The sequence below is a fragment of the Lactuca saligna genome, chromosome 5 (genome assembly GCF_052625555.1).
Source record: "Lactuca saligna cultivar CGN05327 chromosome 5, ASM5262555v1, whole genome shotgun sequence".
NCBI classification, from domain to species: domain Eukaryota; kingdom Viridiplantae; phylum Streptophyta; class Magnoliopsida; order Asterales; family Asteraceae; genus Lactuca; species Lactuca saligna.
In genome coordinates this window covers 105,954,632-105,973,364 of record NC_136421.1, presented here as the reverse complement: position 1 = coordinate 105,973,364, position 18,733 = coordinate 105,954,632, and the positions used below count along the sequence as shown (strand labels likewise).

The 18,733-nt window shown below is 37.9% G+C and overlaps 1 non-coding gene across 1 annotated transcript; it reads left to right on the top strand.

The window, feature by feature from the left end:
• Positions 1 to 17,326: 17,326 nt before the first annotated feature.
• LOC144999106 (small nucleolar RNA R71) lies at positions 17,327 to 17,433 on the top strand. The gene has a single exon (XR_013660629.1). It is a non-coding gene; the product is annotated as a small nucleolar RNA R71 (small nucleolar RNA).
• Positions 17,434 to 18,733: the final 1,300 nt, after the last annotated feature.

Genomic DNA, 18,733 nt, shown 5'->3' with positions numbered 1-18,733 from the left:
ACTACCCTTGTTTTGATAAACTATAATAGGTATGGTTTACGATACATTACATAACACACTCATACAAAAAGTGTACATTTATACAATAAGGAATTTTCATGACATTACACGTAAATTTGTTATAGACTTTGTGAGATATTCGCTTCACACTTACCATTAAGTCCTGTATTGTAACTAGAGTCTCCTGGAGGGAGAGCGTGTGTGACAACCTGAAATTTTCCATTCTAATCAAACCATTTCAATCCAATAGAAGTAGAGCAGTTACAGTAAAAATTCAGACTTAGAATATAAGTTTGGCAGTTTAAGGGTTTTACACCTAAAGAGATATTAGGAGAGTGGGTTGCACTAGGATTTTGTGCAACACTGTAATTCCATTACCCTAGATCATTAGAATCCATTCTGAGAATAGAAATATTTTCTGCCAAAAATCTCAGGACTATAAATAGAATTCTGAACCAAATTGGTTCATTAGTTGAATTCCATTTAGAGAAAAACCAATTTCTCTCTCACGGATCTTCGGGTTTTCATCCCAAATTGTGAGTCTGCTTCCCTAGATGTGTTTTAATACTTGTTATATGCTTAATAACATTATTTACATGTCCAAAACACAAGATCCGGGAGTTTACGGCCCAAGAACGTTCTTGGGGTGTAAACTCCAAAACAAGGCCTAAAGGCCATCTAGTCCCAATTCCTTGTTAGGCAACTAGTTAAGGACTTTATGTATGAACATTAGAGGCTAGAAATCAATCAAAACCATATAGTTTTAAGAGTTTACGGCCAAGGATATACGCTTGGGCCGTAAACCCCTTTTTCAAGGGCTAAAAGTGCCCTAATCACTCCCAAAGGCTTGGACTCTATTTTTGGCAAATACCTTAATGTGTTTAGGACCTAGGAAACATAAGAAAAGCACAAGTATTGAAGAGTTTACAGGCACGAGTGGTTCTTGGGCCGTAAACTCCCATAAAAGGGTCAAAGGACACCCTAAACACTTCCTTAGGCCATGAGACAATTTGGGCATGTACCTAGATGAGTTATGGACTAGCTAAAACATTTAGAACCCCATGTGTGAGGGAGTTTACGGCCCAAAAGGTTCTATGGCCGTAAAATCCAAGAAATGGTACCAAATGGTGCCATAAACTCTTCCAAAGCCAAGTTCAAAAGCCTAGAATTGTTCCTAGTTATTATAGAGACTTGAAAGCACCATAATCACCCCCCAAGGGAGTTTACGGCCGTAAACTCCAAGGGAAAAGGGTCTTTGGGCCGTAAACTCCCCAAAGGGGTCAATATGGTGCCCAAATACTTGTATAAGCCTTGAATAAATTCCCACTAGAGTTGTAGTAATTGTAAGCATCATTTCAAGACTTGGTTGAGGGTTTACGGCTAGGAGCTTACTCCCCTGGGCAGTAAACTCCAATGAATATGGTCTTTTGACCTTAAACTCCAATTAGGGGCATTGCACTCCTTTGTTGCAACCCTTTAGCCTCCTAGCACTTGACCAAAGGTGTTATCCTCGCGCTTAAATGTTATTACTTGTATAATTAGAGTTATAATCACTAATTATTTATATACATATGTTTTCATATGTAATTAGGATCATTGTGTGTGTCTAAGTCTCCACTTGACACCAAGCACTTGTTCAATCCTTCAGTATGATAACAGTCTGTGAAATTCCAGTCACATACTGCAGGTGAGTTCATACCCCTTAACTAACGTTTTAAACTATTATTAAATGTTTTATGGGGGGGGGGGGGGGATACAAGTAGAAACATGCTTATTATGTCAATCACAAGTGATTTGTAAGTAGGATTATATTTACTTATTACATCAATCACATGTGATTTATATACTGCATTCAAATGATTTGGCTACTCGTTAGCCGTTTTACCAAACCGTTTCCTTCAAATGACTTTTATAAACATTTTATATGTTTTAAACTACTTATTACACTATACATCTTACTTTGTACATTACCTTTCAAACTTATTTACAACTGCGTTTCAAACAAATGTTTCCTTATACTTAAAACTGTTTTATCAAACTTATGCCTTCAAATTGTTTTATAGATTGACATCAAGTCGATCTTTCTTGAAATAATATTTATGTTTCCAATGTCTTACAAAACTTATTTATGCTTTTATATTATAAATTGCATGCCTCTATATGTATAGTTATATAAGAAATGTTTAAAAGACTTAGGAAGGCTATCCACCCTATTTCCTTTTCGTGCCTTGAGATGTGGTCTGGTGGGATATCGGGTAATCGTCCGAAAGTTGTTTAAATGTTAGTTATATATATCATGTGTACATATATAGTCATAAAAGGTCCCTCCAGTTCAACATATACCCTTGGGTAGCAAGGGTATACATCCATTTCCATACTTACCAGATAGATTACTAGTAAACTACCATATGGGTAGTTTAGGAAGATACTAGAATAATTACTAGAACGCGATATCATACAATGAGTCAGTTCATTCATGAGTCAATACTTTCTAGAACTTTTCAGTACATTACATATATAACTATACTAGGACGAGAACATATACAACTATATTAGGACAAGAACATATACAGCTATACTAGAATGATTACATTACTATACTTTCTAGATAGAGAGAACACACATTACAGCTAGCACACGTAGAACATTACAGTACACTACTGTACTATTACATGATCACACTTACTTGAGTACAATTACATGATCACACTTACATGAGTACACTTACATATACATAGAATAGACGTCACTAGGGGCTATAGCACGGAACCAGTTCAGGATCTAACTATACTGATGAATCACACCAAATTGTGATAGTTATATCGAGTATACATGATCATTAGTAATGTGGATGCTCACGGCTTGCATTCATGCAGGGGTCGTGGGTAGGTCCCAAAATCCCTTTGATAGGGGAGCGTATAGTCTGGGATCTAGACATCACATTATACCTTATCCCTCAAATAAGGCAGTTGAGTATCGATGTAGTTATTTATATCAAATACTACAGTACTTGGAAGTATTACCCTAGATTTAAGGTAATAGGTACGGTTGTAGTTCGGCACTACACCATAGTACTACATTGATTTTTCCATTACATATTTTTAGTGATAACCTCACTTAAACATTAATGTACAAACTATATTTTTGGATAATGATAGTTATACTTTGGAAAATACATCCTCTTACAAGAGACACACACACACAGAGAACAGTTAGGTCTTGGTAGAAGACACCTTCATATACTAGAAGGAATCATCGGGATTCTAGGGTTTTTCAAACACTTACAATCCATATACACTTACAAATTCTTACATACAAATTAAGACACTAAATACTTATGATCTCACCAGCTTCAAAGCTGATACTCGCTTTCAAAATTACTTGTATCCTCAGGTCATCATAGACAGGTACCGATGCAAGGAGAAAGGAAGATGGAGCTTGTTCAAGACTTATCTTTCATTTTGATTTATGCTTTAGTGTTTATGAAAATTTGATAGAACATATTTGTATAATAATTATATTATTAATGCAATGGATGATGTTGTTGCTTGTTTACTACTTTACGTTGTTGTTGATATTGTACATGACGTCCTCCGCCCCAGAACGTTTCCGTCGTTCTTGGTTTTGGGGTGTGACAGCGTGATAGTTGTATATAGATCTATATTGGGTTTGACAAACCCACACCTTAACTGCATGCAACAGTTAGACCGGCAGGTCTAGGGTGACAAATGTCATAAACATTTCCGACGCCTGAAGAACGTCGTTTCAGGCCAACTAGGTCATAACATGGTTATAATGAACTCACAGAAAGTATTCAGAAACATAAGAATTTATGGGAATTTCATTTAATTCAAAAGCTTTTATGTCGATTTAAACACATATCATTTTCTATTAGTAAGAGAGGTTACTTATACATTTTGGTCTTCGGTTATAAGACTACATTACACAATTTTAAGGAGAATATCGGATTTTTCTGAAACAAACATGACATTTACAAGGGAAAGACTTTTATCAAGTTTGAAAGCAAAAGCTTATGAACTCACCAAGCTTTGTGTTGACACTTTTTCAAACAACTTGTATTCTCAGGAAATCACATAAGGTATCAAAGAGCATTTTAAGGATAGGACGTTAAGGCGTCGACATTTCATGTTTTGTCAACATATAGTTATTGATTTGGAAACATGTAACTCATACAATGATGTAACTCTTTCATTTATATATATGTTGGTTGTGTTTGGTTAACACGATTGCAATTGTGGTTATGATACCATACATGAAGTCGTCCACCCCTAGACGTTTCAGCCATCCTTGGTTTGGGGGTGTGACATTGTAAAACTATCTTTACTCGAAAATAGTATGCATTTCTCATGTGAGAATATCACTGTATGAATGTAATGGAAAAAATGAAGATTTATAGTAGTAAGGTATGAAATACACTACTGCTGCATTAACTACCTTGAAAACCAACTAGTTAATTAAGGTTAAATGTGATAAGGTTGTAACCATGCTCGATAGAGTAGTATAAAACACTACATTCTTCAGGCGTCGAAAATGGTATGACATTTATCACCCGTAGACCTGTAGGTCCCACTGTAGCTAGCATCAAGGTGCGAGATGGTCAATCCCATATAGATCTATACACAAACTCACGCTCTCCCTCCATGAGACTCTGGTTACAAAACGTGAATAGCAAGTGTATTGATATGCCATGAAATAGTATCTCACATTTTAGTTATCTTGTTCTTGTTATAGTATGTAAGTTCCTTCTTGTTCTTGTAAATGAATAGTAATAGTATGTACGTATTGAATCATGTATTGTTTCTCTGTTCTAGCAATAGTATGTAGTGATCGTCTAAACTATACCTGTTATAGATAACTATATATTTGTTTGAACTGCTACTGATTTGTAGAAAAGACTCAATTGACCAACATATGCAACTGAGTTGAGTATATTCCTTGAAAATAATGAGGTTTAATATTCAAGCATATATTTAGCAATTATAACTATAATTTAGCCAACAGTCGGACTAGTGATCCTACCCTAATCCCACAACCAAACAAGGAACAAGATTCACAGTATTTAGCAATAGTCCTAAGTCCGTTAAAGCATACTTGTACATAAATATGTACACAAATATGATTTTGATATAAATACAAACCCAAAAATAGTTTTAAAGTGATTTTAACAACATTTGAGCATAAGAATTCCTTTTGTTTGTTTGTTTCCACATGTAAATGATTAACACAAATATATTGTCTTCTACTTGTATTCTCCCCCTAAAAGCATTTAAAAGAGTAAACGTGGGTATGAACTAACCATTTAGGAGTGATTCAATAAAGGGTTCGATATAGGTTGATTGATTCCACAAGCTAGCTCCCGGGACAAAACAAGTCAAAAGAAGAGTTAGAATTGAAATCAAGAGGCTGATGGGTGTTTACGGCCAACCTTTGGTGTTCACAGCCGCAAAGGGTTTTCGGCCTCTGAATATCAAGCGTTTTCAGCCATAAATTCAGGAATGAAGAGTGATTGATTGCGAAGTGAAGAACACTAGATGTTCTTAATAATAACCGGAGGTGGATTAGATGATCTTTGGATGATAGATGAGATAAAAACTTGGTTTTTGGTTGAATACTTTGAGAGAAAAGGGCTTGAGTTTTCGGCCAGAAGAGTAGAAGTGATCAAATTTATGGTCAAACATATATACAAGGGAGGGTTTGCGGTCTGAAGGAGTTCACAGTACAAAATAGTTCACAACCGAGAATGAAAGAAGCGTACGACCACGAAGGCTCGTTTGCGGTTTGAGGGTTTACTGCCCGACGAGTGTTTGTGGTTCTCAGGTGAAGGCTCCTCGATTCCAAATGATTTCCCTCCACAACACACAACACTCAAGAATACTAGGTTTATACACCTATAACTCATTAATCTAACTCTATTTAAGATAAATAAAGAAATAAGTTTGACCTTTATTGGATAATTTTGACTTTATGTGACCAAATTTGACTTTTACAAGATAGAACTTATGGGTTGTCACACTTTAGAACATTTGTAAACCTTTTAATAAAAATTCATTTTATAAAACGTGGTTTTGGAATTTGATAAGCTTACAAATATCTATTTTAAACTTATATAATTTTATTACCAAAAATTTACATGTTACTAGTTTTAACAATAAAGTTTGTTTTGTTCTAAAACTATTTTTACCATCTTATGATAAAAGATAAATTTCATTATAACCAAGAGTTAGCAATTTATTTTTTATTTTAAAATTGAAACCTGAGCAGGTAAATGAACAACTCGTTCATCCGAACCTAGATTTGGCCTTGATATTTGAGATGTAATTGAGATTAAAAAATCCCTTGACATACGTGGTCGCCAACAGAGATCAAACAAACTGAAATACCCAAAACTATAACAGAAAAGGGTACAAAAGATCTGACCTAACACAGGTCCGAATGTTCATCTGTTGCTCTCCTTATACCCACCTGATGCATCGGGTCTTCTCCATCTCCCATGGCTTTGCCCAAAAGCTTTACTACAACAAGTTTGCCATCAGGTAATTATCATTTGTAGACAGTTCCATAGCCTCTTTCTCGCAGTTCTTCAATGAATGAGTTTGTCATTTTCGTGATTTCTGAATATCTGTATCTATTTGGAGTTATAACTCTGTAGTCCCTTATGAATATTTCTATTTGCTGATTTCTAGAGGTTCCCTGTTGTCCAAATTACCAGATGCTACATTAGGTTGGGAATCATGAAATCTAAGACATTATTGTCGTATGTGGAGATTCTTACCAATAATTGAGGTTTTCTATGTGGTCTGATGAGACCTCGATTTTTCCAACTTTTTATTTGAAAGAACATCACCAACAACATGATTAGGATTCCTACAATGGCACTTGATATGCCTGCACATAATATTTACATGATGGTCAATGAGGATAATTTGTCTTCGGATCAGGTTATGGATCAGTGATAAGACAAGCAACGCCAATGGAAGACACTTAATATGATGCAAAATGAAATAGGATTGATTATAAATACCTAAGAAAAATGTGAATCTACAAGATTGCAAATCACGTACCTCTACTTCTGTTTGAAATTTTGCAAGACAACGAGAAATTGCCACTATCACAATAATAAGCAAACAATACACTGATTGCACTCAACGTTTTTAGCTATCCATCTTAAATCAAAACCAGCCATCAAATGAGTTTTTTGAGATGGATTCTTGTAAGCAAATCCACAAAGAAGAAGCAGAACTCTGAACGGGAAGAGAAACTATCCAGTATTTGGTATCCATTGTTGCTTAAAATTCTTAAGATCGACAACGGAGGTTCCCGATTGTTGAATTGAATTTTGGTTTGTGATGTGTGTAAAATGCACTTGTTTTATCCCTACTTTTTATTAATAAATTTAGCACACAAAGGCAGTGAACCTGTCTTTTAGTGGTATAGATTAGTAAGTAAGGTGTCGAACTCAAGGAACGGAAAATTAAACTAATAACTAATTTTAACTAAAACAATTAATAAAAGTAAAAGGGTTTCTTCTAGTTTTGCAAGACTAGAAACTTAGACACACTTAATTAACTAAATAACTAAAGCAAACAACTAATTCACCAAATTTGATAAAGATGTTTCTATTTAGGTTCAACCAATTCACTCATATTGTTATTTGTATTTATGATAGATTAATTGTTATTGGCTACCAATTATAGTGGTTAGGCTCATGTTCATTACTCCTAACCCTTAGACAATTAACTAATTTAAGCGGTGATCAAGTGTTTAAACTAATTAATTCCCTAGATTAATGATTTAGATTAAATAAGATTTGTAGTTGTCAATTAAGTAACTAATTCAATTAACCTCTTGTTTGATGGTTTCTCAAACAAGCTCACACATTAATCTTCCTATTGTCTTATTAATCTTAGTTTCATAATCATTACTCCTAAGCATATGGTTTAGTGTTCACATAGACATATGAGGTTAACAACTAAGAGATGTTCATGCAGCCTAATTGTCTTCCAATTAACAGAAAATAGTAGTGATTAATGCATAAGGTTCTTTAACAAACTTAATTTAATAGATCCCAATAAACAATCAAACAAAAACTAAGAATTAAACCATAGGAGTTCCTTGGTATTCCCCAAACAGAAACAAAAACGTATTTAGTTCATAGTTGTAGTAAGTACAAACACAAAAACAACTTTAACTAGATCAAACATATTCAACTCCTAAATCTAAGTGGTAGGATTAACCTAGTTGCTTGAATTCTTCAAAAGATTGAAGATTAGAATTCCTCAGCGTCTTCTAGGGCTCTTAATCGCAGCTTGACCTTGAAAAATCACCAGGAAAGTTCTCCCATGAGATAAAGACTCGGTTTTTATAGATATCTCAAAACAGGGTGTACTCGACGAGTAGCAGGACCAACTCGCCGAGTAGCTGTATAGTTATCCGTCTTGAATCAGGAATCATAGCTATCTTCTAGAATGTTCTTATGAACTCGCCGAGTAGTCTGGTGTACTCGCCGAGTAGATGATCTTTTGTCCCTCATCTTCATTCTTTGGTCTTCAATTTCTTTCCCTTGCTCCCTTTCACTCCCAAGCATGTCTTCTGGACTAAAAACAAAATTCAAACCATTTTAAGTACATTTTGTCCACATTATTCACATAATTAATTAAAAATGATTAAAAATGCATACTAAATAATTAACTAATTATGCACATATCAAAATACCCCACACTTGAGTTTTGCGTGCCCCCAAGCAATACTAAATTTTAAGCATATTAGAATCACATGTAATAACTCCAATCTAACCCAACCATTATGCCGAGAAGGCAACGCATGCATTTGTGTCTAAAATTTTCCTAAGGACCCCCATACTCTAAATACTCACAATCCTCATAAACATTCGCCCACTCACCCCGAACTATGCTCATTTTATGTAACCCTCCGACTCCATCCTCAGAAAACCTCTTACCCTCAAGGTGTTTTTAGTTGAGCAACCCAAGCATACATAATCTAGACAATTACAATTTATGATACCACATTGGAGCTCTTTTGAATTCTTCACTTCCTTTATAATTTGATCTTTGATCTCTTTGAATTCACCACCTTGTATTGATTGATTTTTGGTATCTTCAACTTTTTAGATTTCTTGGAATTTTGATCTTTAGATCTTCACTTTATTTGCTCCAAAATTCTTACAAATTTTCTTGTAATTCTCTCTTTTTTGTTTTTTACATGTATTTCTCACTTTTTTCACTCAAATCCCTACATGCTTAAGCAGGGGCGCCCAACCTCAACCTTTATTGGCTAACGATAACAATTTTCCTGGATACATTTCAGGTTTATGCTGCTAAACATATTGCATCCCTCAGGCTAAGCGAGGTCGTGTTTTTGTCTCATGATTTCACTGAAATAAGGAAGCCACAAATGCACTAGAACGTGTATAGGCTCAACTAAACATTTGGGTTTTCATGCAATTATCAACATAATTCTAACATGGAATCCTAATTTGCTTTTACCAAAATTTTCTAAATTAAATCCCTAAGTCATATTTTTGGTATGCAACAATTTTAAAATTAGCCTAAATTAAGATTCTAAATTTTCTAAAATGTAACTAACCCCCTACCCCACACTTATTTTATGCAATGCCCTCATTGCATACTATGCAAAAATAAAAATGCAAGTATAGAGAAAGTTGGAACAAACTCCCCTGGGGTAGCAGTCGATAGGTTGACACCCTCTTCTTTAGCTCCTTATTTTCTCGACTTTAGCCATGGGAACAGCTCATCCATGACACGGGTGTCATGCGTCTTGTGTGGTTGACAGCTCGAAAATTCCATGGAACAAGGTCGTTAGAAAGTCTCCAGTAGCAATCCCTCATAAAAAGTGTATGAATGTTGCAGTGAAAGTGCTCAAAGCAATTCTGGGAATCAAAAATGAGCAGGCTACTCGGCGAGTAGTAGCATGGACTCGGCGAGTACGCCTTGATTCAGAATGATATCATGTAACATCTCATGTACTCGCCGAGTAGAGTTTGTGCACTCGGCGAGTAGTAGCTGTTTTTCCAAAATTGATCTAACTGATGCTTCTCTCGACTTTGTTGTTGAAATCGAAAATGCAAACTGACCCTCACTCTAATTCCTTCAGCAGCAACACTCCCTATGACCCTCGACTCTCACGGACTCAATACTAAGGACAAAACTCCATAATTTTCTTGAAAATATCTCATTCCTTTCTTGACCCTCACAAGTTAGTATGCTTCCTTATCTTCTATCCCTGAAAAATAAACAACTAACAGTGGCAATAATAATCAACCCACCATAAAAATCCAAAGTGTTTAACAATTGTTTAAAACAAAACATCATCAGCATAAAACATAAAAAGAACAAAACAAATTCTTCAATCTTCATCATCCATTCCAGCTCCTCCCGCTCCACTTCCTCCTTCTCAATCTCTTCTCCTCATCCTCTCATCCGAATTCATGATATATCGATAGCCGGGTCCGGGTCTCAGGGCAATGTGCATTTGTTGAAAAGGTATTCAAAAGATTGATTAGTGTAATTCACCCCTTGCCCAATATCATCCAAGTAGTGTCGGTACTCCACTTGGTTCCATCCATCATTGTCCTACACCGGAATAACCAGTGGATCTTCCCGCACCCGCTCACTTCGTTGTCGGACCCGCCTTCCCGGTTCCTTGGGGACTGCCGGCTCGTCTTCATGTGGAATAGTGAAGGAGTCGCCAAACTTCTTGACTATCCGTGCCCTTCGATATAGTGCAGTGTTGAATGGTGGGGGGTGGATAACCGTGAGTGCTTGAGCTTGTGGCATATCCAGGACCCCAAATGACTTGGCCAGCCGAGTGATAAACATGCCTCCATTTATTTTTGAATTGATTTTCTTTTTGACCGCCCCTTCAGCAAGGAATTTTGCAATGCAGTAGGGAAGGTTACAAAAAGCGTCAGGAGTGATGATGCTCCATAAGTAGAAGATGTCAAGGGTTGGGACCTTGTCCCAATCCTTCTGCGTGTTTATTGTACTAGCCACAAACCGGTGAATGAGTTGGTGGATCGGATAGCGAATGTGGCCTTCTTGAGCGGTGGAAGGGATATAGACCCGGTTAGCAATCGTGTTCCACCATGTAGAAGCTATCACCTCCTCGGGAAGTTCTTTGTGACAATTCTCCATGAAGGCTTCAAAGTAGTTCATCATCATCAAGTCTTGATCATAAATACCTAACCTCCATGAGAACTCAACCATGTTGCATTGCCGCAGCTCCCCACCTAAAGAAAAAGAGATTGTGTTAGGATTATAGTACTCACTACCACCTCGAAATGCGATGGTAGCAAAAAATTCCTAGCACAACTCGACATAAACCGGCTCTTGGATCTTGAATAACTGCAACCACCCATCACATGTGATGGTGGCATACCCCAAATTGAAATCCTTTACCAAGTACGTTGCGAGTTCCTCTTCCAATCCAAAATTTCCCAACCACCCCCAATCCACTGCGTTTGGAAGGTGAATTTCCTTCTGCCTGAGTGCCTCCAGTCTATTTAGGGCCCTTGTTTTTGACGACTTGGATGTGATTTGTTGAAAAGAAATCCATGGCATATCACATTGGCTTCCCCCACACCAAGACTGACCCCTTCTTGCCATGATAGCTACATACAAACATCAAGAACACACAAACAAACAACACACAGTAATTAAAAACGAAGAAATTGGGTCTGCATTCTCACCTACTCGCCGAGTACACAACCTACTCGACGAGTAGGATGAACACCAAGACAGCTCGAGTGCCGGATCTATGTAGACTGTCCAAAAGTCCAAATTTTTCATAGGGTTTTGTTGTAATAACTTATCTAACCATAGATCTTGAAGAAAATCCTCCTAACATTATCTAATTTGTGACTAAATCAAAACCCTAGAATTTGAGGAAAACCCCCCAAATCCAAAATCACTCAAAATCTGGACAAATCTATGATAAAAATCGAACCTTTCATGAGTTTAAAGTGTAAGATGTTACCTTTTTTCTTGAATAGTGAGAATTGAGTAGAAAATTGAAGAAACTCGAAAGAAACTTGTGGATGCTTGAGAAGTTGCTGCACGGCGAGTTATGGGGTTGGAATGGTGAAAACCCTCTTTTTTACAAATTTATGTTTCACCCTTTTTAAACTTGCTACTCGCCGAGTAGAAATGCCTTTTAACCTTATATCAGCCTAACCGGGCATCTACTCGCCGAGTATACGTGCCTACTCGGCGAGTAAATGTCACAGATTGAAAAAATTGTGTAAATTTAGAAAAATTAATGTATTATTTCATGTTTTTAAACCATCCACCCCACGCTATAGGCATGGCTTGTCCTCAAGCAGTTATGTGCATAAAAGTAGATGAAGAAAAATGAAAAAATAATGAAAATAAAGAAAAGGAAATAAAGTGCAAACTTGAGACTCGGGTTGCCTCCTGAGAAGCACTTCTTTTTATGGAGTAATTAGCTGGACTCCTCCCCTTCTACGTAGTTGCAATCCCTTCCAGCAGCAACTCTTCCATTCCTTCATTCCGAGGGACTCCTTCTTCATACTTTTTGACTCTATGACCATTGACCTTGAAGGGCGTGCCATCTCTTGATAATAGCTCTATAGCACCATGTGGAAACACCGTCTTCACCAGAAAAGGACCATCCCACCTTGATTTGAGTTTTCCCGAGAAAAGCTATAATCGTGAATTGAAAAGCAACACTTTTTGGCCTTCATGGATTTCTTTATCTTTAATCCTTTTGTCATGCCATTTCTTGTTCTTCTCTTTATAAAGCCATGAACTAGAGTATGCATCATTCCTTAGCTCTTCAAGGGCATTCATTTGCATCAACCGGTTGCTCTTTAGTTCTTCCATGTCGAAGTTACACCTCTTTAAAGCCCAAAACGCCTTATGCTCTAGCTCTACCGTTAAATGCATTGCTTTCCATAAACTAACCTATATGGTGTAGTACCAATAGGTGTTTTGAAAGCTATACGAAAAGCCCATAATGCATCATCTAGCTTATCCGACCATTCCTTGCGGTTGCTTCCCACCGATTTCACTAAAATTCGCTTTAAGGCTCGATTTCTCACTTCGGTTTGTCCACTAGTTTGTGGATGGTATGATGTGGAAAACTTATGGGTAACCCCATATTTCTTTAACACCTTTTCCAATTGATCATCGGCAAAATGCGTGCCTCGGTCACTTATTAGGACCTTCGGAACGCCAAAACGTGAAAATAGTTTCTTCAAGAATCGCACCACTACCCGTCCGTCATTTGTTTGTAACGCTTGTGCCTCCGCCCATTTTGATACATAATTAACCGCTACTAATATGTATTTGTTTCCTTTGGACATGGGAAATGGTCCCATGAAGTCAATTCCCCACACATCAAACACCTCGCACACTTGGATACTATATTGTGGCATTTCATTTCGAGATGAAATGTTTCCCACTCTTTGACAAGCATCACATTCTTTAACAAATTGGGATGCATCTTTAAAGATTGTGGGCCAATAAAACCCAATGTCAAAGATCTTCTTTGCGGTGTAGTGTGCTCCATGATGTCCTCCCGTGGGCCCGCTATGACAATGCTCTAGTATTTTCCGGCTTTCCTTCCCGAATACACATCTTTGTATGATACCATCCGCACAGCTCCGGAAGAGGTATGGGTCGTCCCAAAAGTAATATTTTAATTCAACAAAGAATTTCTTCTTTTGTTGACTGCTATAGTCTTTCAGGATGTATTTTGTAGCTAAATAATTAGCTATGTCTGCGAACCATGGCTCTTCTCCCACTGACACCATAATGTATTCGTCCGGAAAGTCGTCTCCATCTTTATCTTCTTGCAATTGCGGGTTCTCCAGCCTTGACAAGTGGTCAGCTGCTACATTCTCCATTCACTTCTTTTCTCATATCTCAATGTCGAATTCTTGAAGAAGTATCACCCATTGTATCAGTCTTGGCTTAGCATCCTGTTTGGAAAACAAATACTTGATAGCCGAGTGGTCAGTAAAAACAGTAGTTTTAGATAAAACCAAGTAAGGGCGGAATTTGTCAAAAGCATACACCACAGCTAATAACTCTTTTTTAGTGGTGGTGTAGTTTTCTTAGGCTGGGTTGAGAGTCTTGCTAGCATAATATATGGGTTGAAAGTGCTTATCAACCCTTTGACGAAGGACAACTCCTAATGCATAGTCACTAGCATCACACATAATCTCAAAGGGTAAGTTCCAATTTGGTGCAATAATGATCGGGGCATTAGTTAATTTTTCCTTTAAAAATTCAAATGCCTCTAAACAGTCTTTAGTAAAATTAAATGGTGCATCTTTTAGTAGTAATTGTGTTAGAGGTCTAGTTATTTTGGAAAAATCTTTTATGAAACGCCGGTAAAAACCCGCGTGTCCTAGAAAACTCCTAATGCCCTTCACATTAGTTGGTGGGGGTAATTTGGCAATGGTGTCAATCTTTGCACGATCCACTTCAATTCCCTTTTTGGAAACTTTATGGCCCAAAACTATACCCTCCTTGACCATGAAGTGACATTTTTCCCAATTGAGGACCAAGTCGGTTTTTTCACACCTAGCAAGCATTGAGTCAAGATTTGTGAGACAATCATGGAAAGAAGATCTAAAAACAGAAAAGTCATCCATAAAAACTTCCATGAATTTTTCCACCATATCGTGGAATATAGCTGTCATACAACTTTGAAAAGTCGCGGGTGCATTGCATAGCCCAAAAGGCATGCGTCTATAGGCAAAAGTCCCACTTGGGCAAGTGAATGTGGTCTTTTCTTGGTCCATTGGGTCTATGGGTATTTGAAAATAACCCAAGAATCCATCTAGAAAGAAATAATAGCTATGGCCCGATAGTCTTTCTAACATTTGATCAATAAAAGGTAAGGGAAAATGGTCTTTCCGAGTGGCATCGTTTAACTTTCGATAATCGATGCACACTCTCCAACCGGTTACCGTTCGTGTCAGGATTAGCTCGTTGTTTTCGTTGGTTATCACCGTCATCCCTCCTTTCTTGGGCACCACTTGGACCAGACTCACCCATGGAATATCGGAAATGGAGTAAATGATTCCTGCATCTAAGAGTTTGACCACTTCCTTCTTGACTACTTCTTGCATGTTCGGGTTCAACCTTCTTTGGTGTTGTACAACCGGCTTTGCTCCTTCTTCCAGATTGATCTTGTGGGAGAAATAGGATGGGCATATTCCCTTGACGTCAGTGATGCTCCATGCTATGGCCCGTTTCCGCTTCTTCAACACTTGCATGAGCTCTTCCTTTTCAGACTTGGACAGATCAGAGGCTATGATTACTGGCTTTTGATTGCCTTCTTCAAGAAAAGCATACTCCAAATGGTCTGGTAAAGTTTTGAGCTCCGTTCCTTTGTTCCGACTGATGGACTCGCCGAGTGCAGGTAAGGTACTCAGCGAGTTGGTGGCTGCATTCACGACTTCTGACTTTTCTTCAGAGGAAGTCGGCGAGTAGATCGGTCCTACTCGGCGAGTAGGACTGTCAGTTTGCTTCATTAACTCTTCATACTCTACTTCTTCCAACAGTCTTTCAATTTCCATTAAATCTTTTTCTGGATCAAATGCATCATCATAGGCTGTAAACTTGCTGGAATCTTTAGTTATGTCTTCCTCCAATAATTCGTCAAGCATATCTATTGAGAATGTCGTGTCGTCACTGCTCCTAGAATACTTCATAGCTTGATCTATGCCGAATGTAACTGAATCTTCTCCGACCTGCAAGGTGACCTTTGAGTCTCTCATGTCTACTATAGCGCTTGCCGTGTTGAGGAAGGGCCTTCCAAGGATGATTGGAACTTGTGGATCCACCTCCATGTCTAGAATGATGAAATCAGCAGGAAAGACAAATTTATCCACTTTCACTAGTAAGTCTTCGCATATGCCTCTTGGGAGGGTGACTGTCTTGTTTGCCAAGTGTATTTCCATGTGAATTGGCCTTGGCTCCGGGAGGTCCAGCTTCTTAAAGAATGAGTACGACATTAGGTTCACACTTGCTCCCGAATCAGCTAAGGCATGAATAGCAGCCAAGTTGCCAAATTGGCAAGGTAAAGTCAAACTCCCCGGATCACCCTTCTTCTTTGGTAGCTTATTTAGCATCGCAGCAGAGCAGTTTTCATTGAGTACTACCTTCTTCACTTCTTCCATCTTCCTTCTATCGGTGAGAAGTTCCTTAAGGAACTTTGCATATTTGGGAATTTTCATGACGGCTTCAATGAAGGGTATGTTGATTTTAAGAGTCTTGATGTAGTCTAGAAACTTCTGATACTCCTCTTCCTGCTTCTCCTTCTTAGCTCCGGCTGGGTATGGCATTAGAGGCTGGTAAGGCTTTTCAGGAACCTGCTCATTGGTTTTTAATGGTGTACTCGCCGAGTCCATATGAGGTACTCGGCGAGTAGGACTGTCAGATTGTATATTTTGGTTTTCTGCTTGCTTTTCTGCCTCCTTCTTCTGTGAATCCTAGGGTGCTTCAGTCCGAATAGGTGCCAGGGGAGTGATTATCTTCCCACTTCTTGTTGTGACAATGTTTATGTGCGCGCCTCGTGGGTTATTTTCAGTTTTGCTAGGAAGTTCGCCCGGTGACCTTTGGTTAATTTGTTGAGCAAGTTGCCCAAGCTGTGTTTCTATATTGTGGATAGATGCTTGTTGGTTCCTAAGCATGGTTCTTGTTTCTTGAATTGTAGCATCATGATCGCTATGCCTTTTTTCTGAAGCAGCTACAAATTTAGTGAGCATTTCTTCCAAGCTTGGCTTCCTTTCTTGCACCAGCTCCTCCTTTTGGTAGAACCCTCTCCCTTTTGTCTATACTTATCCTCCTTGGCTTTCTTGTACTCTTCATAAGGGAGCCACTCTTTCTTTTGTTTGCGCCAATCTTCATCATATTGGTCTCCACTTGAGTAACACGCTTGCGCCTTCTTGTTTCCATTCTCATCTAAATCGCAGTCTCTAGTGAGGTGAGGCCAATTGCAGTTTTCACAACCCACCCGAATAGCATGGATCGTTTGATCCATTTTATCCATTCTCCTATCCATGGTTTTTAGCATAGCCATGACCGCAGATAAGTCTTCAGTAGAAGCATAAGCGGCTCCCCTAGTGACATCATGTCTAGGGTTATGGTATTCTCTAGAGTGTTTAGAGAATAATTCAATCAATTCTTTAATCACCGGGGGCGACTTCTTTGTAAGTGGGCTTTGTGAGTCTAGTAACTGCCTGGTTGTGACATTGACTCCATCATAGAAGATGGAGACTTCTTGCTGGCTGTTTAGATCATGGTGTGGGCAATTTCTTAGTAAGCTCTTGTACCTCTCCCATGCTTCATATAGCGACTCTCCAGCTTGTTGTTCAAAGTTTGCAATGGCCTTCTTCAACTTGGCTATCTTAGAAGGTGGGCAAAAGTGATCAATGAATTCTTCCTTCATCTTGGCCCAAGTAGTGACTGATCCGGGGGGAAGTGACTTGAGCCAGTCTTTTGCAGCACCCTTGAATGTCACCGGAAGCATACGAAGTAGTTGAGTCTCGCGGGTTACATTTGGAATATTGAAGTAATCAGCTACATCATTGAATTCATCCAAATGCTTGTAGGCATCTTCATGATCTTTTCCATAAAAAGGTATTTCTTTGAGTGAAGCTAGGATATGACCCTTTAGCTCGAAGGTAGCAGTCGCGGGAATTGCGGGTTGCACAAGTCCCGTGCCAGTGTCGTCGCGCATCCTCTTCTTCCATTCTCCCATGGGGATTTCATCAATGTTAGCCATTGTGAAAGCTAACTCTTCCTCGGACTCGGTTTCGTGCTCGTATGTAGGCTCCTCTTCTTCCTTGGTCTCGTACTCGATATCTTTTTGAATTGGATCTTCAATTATCAAAGATGCACTGGATGCTCCTGATTTACTGCTCTTCTTTTTCCCAAAAACAGTCTTCAAATTGGACAAAGGCGACTTCTTTGGTGTACTTGAACTCTCCACGTCCTTTCCTTTGTTCCTTTTCAATGCGGATTCGGGATCTTCAAACGGGGGTACCAGTGGGGTGTTTGATCCTCTGGTCATGAAAGTCCTGAAATAAATAGAATAAAAGCGTAAAAAGAACAAGAAAAAATGTACTAAAAAAATGAAAATTAACTGCTAAATATACTAGTACTCGCCGAGTAGGTGCAACTGCACTCGACGAGTATCAGTGTGATTTTGAAAAATTTTAAACTTAATATTAAAACTAAAAGAGATGCTAAAACCTAATTACTAAATACTAAATTGCAATAAATGAACTCTATGCAAGTAAACTCACAAAAAGGATCGAAAAAAATTAGGAATTGGATTAATTATTTAGAACCATTCACCAGTAACGGCCCCAAAAACTTGATGTGTGTAAAATGCACTTGTTTTATCCCTACTTTTTATTAATAAATTTAGCACACAAAGGCAATGAACCTGTCTTTTAGTGGTATAGATTAGTAAGTAAGGTGTCGAACTCAAGGAACGGAAAATTAAACTAATAACTAATTTTAACTAAAACAATTAATAAAAGTAAAAGGGTTTCTTCTAGTTTTGCAAGACTAGAAACTTAGACACACTTAATTAACTAAATAACTAAAGCAAACAACTAATTCACCAAATTTGTTAAAGATGTTTCTATTTAGGTTCAACCAATTCACTCATATGGTTATTTGTATTTATGATA